Source organism: Triticum urartu, chromosome 4A (assembly GCF_056163025.1).
Source record: "Triticum urartu cultivar PI428250 chromosome 4A, HENAU_Tu73, whole genome shotgun sequence".
Classification (NCBI taxonomy): Eukaryota; Viridiplantae; Streptophyta; class Magnoliopsida; order Poales; family Poaceae; genus Triticum; species Triticum urartu.
Window position 1 is genome coordinate 618973516 of NC_141876.1, and position 6883 is coordinate 618980398.

Consider the following 6883-nt stretch of genomic DNA (forward strand, 5'->3'; position numbering starts at 1 on the left):
TAGTGAGAGATCATCTTATAATGCTACCGTCAATCAAAGCAAGATAAGATGCATAAAAAGATAAACATCACATGCAATCAATATAAGTGATATGATATGGCCATCATCATCTTGTGCTTGTGATCTCCATCTTCGAAGCACCGTCATGACCACCATCGTCACCGGTGCGACACCTTGATCTCCATCGTAGCATCGTTGTCATCTCGCCAATCTTATGCTTCCACGACTATCACTACCGTTTAGTAATAAAGTAAAGCATTACATCGCCATTGCATTGCATACAATAAAGCGACAACCATATGGCTCCTGCCAGTTGCCGATAACTCGGTTACAAAACATGATCATCTCATACAATAAAATTCAGCATCATGTCTTGACCATATCACATCACAACATGCCCTGCAAAAACAAGTTAGACGTCCTCTACTTTGTTGTTGCAAGTTTTACGTGGCTGCTACGGGCTTAAGTAAGAACCAATCTCACCTACGCATCAAAACCACAACGATAGTTCGTCAAATAGACTCCGTTTTAACCTTCGCAAGGACCGGGCGTAGCCATACTTGGTTCAACTAAAGTTGGAGAGACAGTCGCCCGCAAGCCATCTATGTGCAAAGCACGTCGAGGGAACCGGTCTCGCGTAAGCGTACGCGTAAGGTTGGTCCGGGTCGTCTCGTCCAACAATACCGCCGAACCAAAGTATGACATGCTGGTAGGTAGTATGACTTGTATTGTCCACAACTCACTTGTGTTCTACTCATGCATATAACATCAACATAAATAACCTAGGCTCGGATGCCACTGTTGGGTTTCGTAGTAATTTCAAAATTTTCCTACGCACACGCAAGATCATGTGATGCATAGCAACGAGGGGAGAGTGTTGTCTACGTACCCAACGCAGACTGACTGCGGAAGCGATGACACGACGTAGAGGAAGTAGTCGTACGTCTTCACGATCCAACCGATCAAGCACCGAAACTACGGCACCTCCGAGTTCGAGCACACGTTCAGCTCGATGACGATCTCCGGACTCCGATCCAGCAAAGTGTCGGGGAAGAGTTCCGTCAGCATGACGGCGTGGTGACGATCTTGATGTACTACAGCAGCAGGGCTTCGCCTAAACTCCGCTACAGTATTATCGAGGTATATGGTGGCAGGGGGCACCGCACACGGCTAAGGAATAGATCACGTGGATCAACTTCTGTGTTTCTGGGGTGCCTCTGCCTCAGTATATAAAGGAGCCAAGGGGGGAGGGGGCGCCGGCCAAGGAGGAGGGCGCAGGAGGAGTCCTACTCCTTCTGGGAGTAGGACTCCCCCCCCCCCCAATCCTATTCCAACTAGGATTCCCAAGGGGGGAAAGAGGGAGAGGGGTGGCCGGCCACCTCTCCTAGTCCTAATAGGACTAGGGGAAGGGGGGAGGCGCGCAGCCCTTATGGGCAGCCCTTTCACCTTTCCACTAAGGCCCATGAAGGCCCATATGGCTCCCGGGGGGGTTCCGGTAACCTCCCGGTAACCCGGTAAAATCCCGATTTCACCCGGAACACTTCCGATATCCAAATATAGGCTTCCAATATATCAATCTTTACGTCTCGACCATTTCGAGACTCCTCGTCATGTCCATGATCACATCCGGGACTCCGAACAACATTCGGTACATCAAAAATGCATAAACTCATAATATAACTGTCATCGTAACCTTAAGCGTGCGGACCCTACGGGTTCGAGAACAATGTAGACATGACCGAGACATGTCTCCGGTCAATAACCAATAGCGGGACCTGGATGCCCATATTGGCTCCTACATATTCTACGAAGATCTTTATCGGTCAGACCGCATAACAACATACGTTGTTCCCTTTGTCATCGGTATGTTACTTGCCCGAGATTCGATCGTCGGTATCCAATACCTAGTTCAATCTCGTTACCGGTAAGTCTCTTTACTCGTTCCGTAATACATCATCTCACAACTAACATATTAGTTGTGATGCTTGCAAGGCTTATGTGATGTGTATTACCGAGAGGGCCCAGAGATACCTCTCCGACAATCGGAGTGACAAATCCTAATCTCGAAATACGCCAACCCAACATCTACCTTTGGAGACACCTGTAATGCTCCTTTATAATCACCCAGTTACGTTGTGACGTTTGGTAGCACCCAAAGTGTTCCTCCGGCAAACGGGAGTTGCATAATCTCATAGTCATAGGAACATGTATAAGTCATGAAGAAAAGCAGTAGCAACATACTAAACGATCGGGTGCTAAGCTAATGGAATGGGTCATGTCAATCAGATCATTCAACTAATGATGTGACCTCGTTAATCAAATAACAACTCATTGTTCATGGTTAGTAAACATAACCATCTTTGATTAATGAGCTAGTCAAGTAGAGGCATACTAGTGACACTTTGTTTGTCTATGTATTCACACATGTATTATGTTTTCGGTTAATACAATTCTAGCATGAATAATAAATATTTATCATGTTTATAAGGAAATAAATAATAACTTTACTATTGCCTCTAGGGCATATTTCCTTCATCCAACAGCATAATGATACCAAGCCTCACTATCGATGGCATATTTTCTAATCTTTCTAATCTTCAAGCGCATTTTCTCCATCTTCATCTTGTGATCATCGACGACATCGGCAACATGCAACTCCAATTCCATCTTCTCCCCCTCAATTCTTTTCAATTTTTCTTTCAAGTACTTGTTTTCTCTTTCAACTAAATTTAACCTCTTGGCAATAGGGTCGGTTGGAATTTCCGGTTCACATACCTCCTAGAAAAAATTTCTATGTCAACTTGATGGGCATAATTTGTCATAAACATGAAATGCAACTAGTTTTAAAAGAGAATATACATACCACATCCGAATCATAACAAGGACTAGGGCCGACGGGGACGGATATCAAAACCATGGAACCATATGTATAACAAACAACGTACGGGTAAGATAATTATACGAGTAACTATATATCCAAATCACACAAACATCAATTTTTATATAAAATTTCATGAACTAGAGACTCACCACAAGGTGGTGCCGGCGACGGGACGGTGCGGGCGATCGATGGTGGCTACGATGGAGATTTAGAAGGCACTAAGTAAACCACACCTACATATGCAAACTAAGTGTTATTTTTGACCTCAAATTGCATATAAATCAAATACTAGCACATATATATATCCTCCCAAATTACTAAACTCACAAATTAATCACTATATAAAGCATTACAAGAGCTAATCTAGCAATGAGAGATGAAAGGACAAAGTTGCTAACCTTTGTGATCATTTGAATGGATGGGGGCCTTCAAATCTTGACAAATTTTGGGCAAAATGTGTGATGAGCTCGAGAGGAAGAGGGAAAGAACAGAGAGGAGAGGGGAAAGGGGAAGAACAGAGCGAGCTCGGGTGGACGAAGGGTTTATGTAGGACGACCTTTAGTACCGGTTCGTGCCAAGAACCGGTACTATAGGGGCTGGAGGGACACCTGTCTGACAACATCCTGCCACCACTCTCATTAGTACCGGTTCGTGGCACGAACCGGTGCTAAAGGTTCGCCATGAACCGGTACTAATGAAAGCGGCCCGGCTAGCCGTTGGAACTGGCACTAATGTATACATTATTGCCGGCTCAAATACAAACCGGCACTAATGTGCTTCACGTTTGACCCATTTTCTACTAGTGCTCCATCATCCCCGTTCTCTTGAACGCTTCCGCTCGCGATCTACAAGGGTATGTAGATGCACTCCTATCACTCGTTGCTTAGATGAACTCATAGATGGATCTTGGTGAAACCGTAGGAAAAATTTTAATTTTCTGCAACGTTCCCCAACAGTGGTATCAGAGCTAGGTCTATGCGTAGTTCTCTATTGCACGAGTAGAACACAATTTTGTTGTGGGCGTAGATGTTGTCAACTCTCTTGCCGCTACTAGTCTTATTTTGCTTCAGCGGTATTGTAGGATGAAGCGGCCCGGACCGACCTTACACGTACGCTTACATGAGACAGGTTCCACCGACTGACATGCACTAGTTGCATAAGGTGGCTAGCGGGTGTCTGTCTCTCCCACTTTAGTTGGAGTGGATTCGACAAAAAGGGTCCTTATGAAGGGTAAATAGAAGTTGACAAATCACGTTGTGGCTTTAACGTAGGTAAGAAAACGTTCTTGCTAGATCACCTATAGAAGCCACGTAAAAACTTGCAACAACAATTAGAGGACGTCTAACTTGTTTTTGCAGCAAGTGTCTTGTGATGTGATATGGCCAAAAGTTGTGATGAATGATGAATGATATATGTGATGTATGAGATCATGTTCTTGTAATAGGAATCACGACTTGCATGTCGATGAGTATGACAACCGGCAGGAGCCATAGGAGTTGTCTTTATTTTTGTATTACCTGCGTGTCATTGAAAAACGGCATGTAAATTACTTTACTTTATTGCTAAACGCGTTAGCCATAGAAGTAGAAGTAGTCGTTGGCGTGACAACTTCATGAAGACACGATGATGGAGATCATGGTGTCATGCCGGTGACAAAGATGATCATGGAGCCCCGAAGAAGGAGATCAAAGGAGCTATATGATATTGGCCATATCATGTCACTACTATATAATTGCATGTGATGTTTATTATGTTTATGCATCTTGTTTACTTAGAACGACGGTAGTAAATAAGATGATCCCTTACAAACAATTTCAAGAAGTGTTCTCCCCTAACTGTGCGTCGTTGCTAAAGTTCGTCGTTTCGAAGCACCACGTGATGATCGGGTGTGATAGATTCTTACGTTCACATACAACGGGTGTAAGACAGTTTTACACATGCAAAACACTTAGGGTTAACTTGACGAGCCTAGCATGTACAGACATGGCCTCGGAACACAGAGACCGAAAGGTCGAACACGATTCGTATGGAAGATACGATCAACATGGAGATGTTCACCGACGATGACTAGTCCGTCTCACGTGATGATCGGACACGGCCTAGTCGACTCGGATCGTGTAACACTTAGATGACTAGAGGGATGTCTACTCTGAGTGGGAGTTCATTGTAATAATTTGATTAGATGAACTTAATTATCATGAACTTAGTCTAAAACCTTTCCAAATATGTCTTGTAGATCAAATGGTCGCCGCTCATGTCAACATGAACTTCAACGCGTTCCTAGAGAAAACTAAGCTGAACGATGATGGCAGCAACTATACGGACTGGGTCCGGAACCTAAGGATCATCCTCATAGCTGCCAAGAAACAATATGTCCTAGAAGGACCGCTAGGTGATGCACCCGTTCCAGAGAACCAAGACGTTATGAACGCTTGCCAGTCATGTGCTGATGATTACTCCCTCGTTCAGTGTGGCATGCTTTACAGCTTAGAACCGGGGCTCCAAAAGCGTTTTGAGCAACACGGAGCATATGAGATGTTCGAGGAGCTGAAACTAGTTTTCCAAGCTCATGCCCGGGTCGAGAGATATGAAGTCTCTGACAAGTTCTATAGTTGTACGATGGAGGAAAATAGTTCTGTCAGTGAGCACATACTCAAAATGTCTGGGTTGCACAACCGCCTGTCCCAGCTGGACATTAACCTCCCGGACGAGGCGATCATTGACAGAATCCTTCAGTCGCTCCCACCAAGCTACACGAGCTTTGTGATGAACTACAATATGCAAGGGATGGTGAAAACCATTCCTGAAGTATTTTCAATGCTGAAGTCAGCAGAGGTAGAAATCAAGAAGGAACATTAAGTGTTGATGGTCAATAAAACCACTAAGTTCAAGAAGGGCAAGGGCAAGAAGAACTTCAAGAAAGACGGCAAGGATGTTGCCGCGCCCGGTAAGCCAGTTGCCGGGAAGAAGTCAAAGAATGGACCCAAGCCTGAGACTGAGTGCTTTTATTGCAAAGGGAAGGGTCACTGGAAGCGGAACTGCCCCAAATACTTAGCGGACAAGAAGGCCGGCAACACTAAAGGTATATTTGATATACATGTAATTGATGTGTACCTTACCAGTACTCGTAGTAACTCCTAGGTATTTGATACCGGTGCCGTTGCTCATATTTGTAACTCACAGCAGGAGCTGCGGAATAAGCGGAGACTGGCAAAGGACGAGGTGACGATGCGCGTCGGGAATGGTTCCAAGGTCGATGTGATCGCCGTCGGCACGCTACCTCTACATTTACCTACGGGATTAGTTTTAAACCTTAATAATTGTTATTTAGTGCCAAGTTTGAGCATGAACATTGTATCTGGATCTCGCTTGATACGAGATGGCAACTCATTTAAATCCGAGAATAATGGTTGTTCTATTTATATGAGAGATATGTTTTATGGTCATGCCCCAATGGTCAATGGTTTATTCTTAATGAATCTCGAGCGTAATATTACACATATTCATAGTGTGAATACCAAAAAATGTAAAGTTGATAACGATAGTCCCACATACTTGTGGCACTGCCGCCTTGGTCACATTGGTGTCAAGCGCATGAAGAAGCTCCATGCTGATGGACTTTTAGAGTCTCTCGATTATGAATCATTTGACACATGCGAACCATGCCTCATGGGAAAAATGACCAAGACTCCGTTCTCCGGAACAATGGAGCGAGCAACCAACTTATTGGAAATCATACATACCGATGTGTGCAGTCCAATGAGCGTTGAGGCTCACGGAGGATATCGTTATGTTCTCACTCTCACTGATGACTTGAGTAGATATGGGTATGTCTACTTAATGAAACACAAGTCTGAGACCTTTGAAAAGTTCAAGGAATTTCAGAATGAGGTAGAGAATTAACGTGACCGAAAGATAAAGTTCCTACGATCAGATCGTGGAGGAGAATATTTAAGTCACGAATTTAGTACACACTTAAGGAAATGTGGAATCGTTTCACAG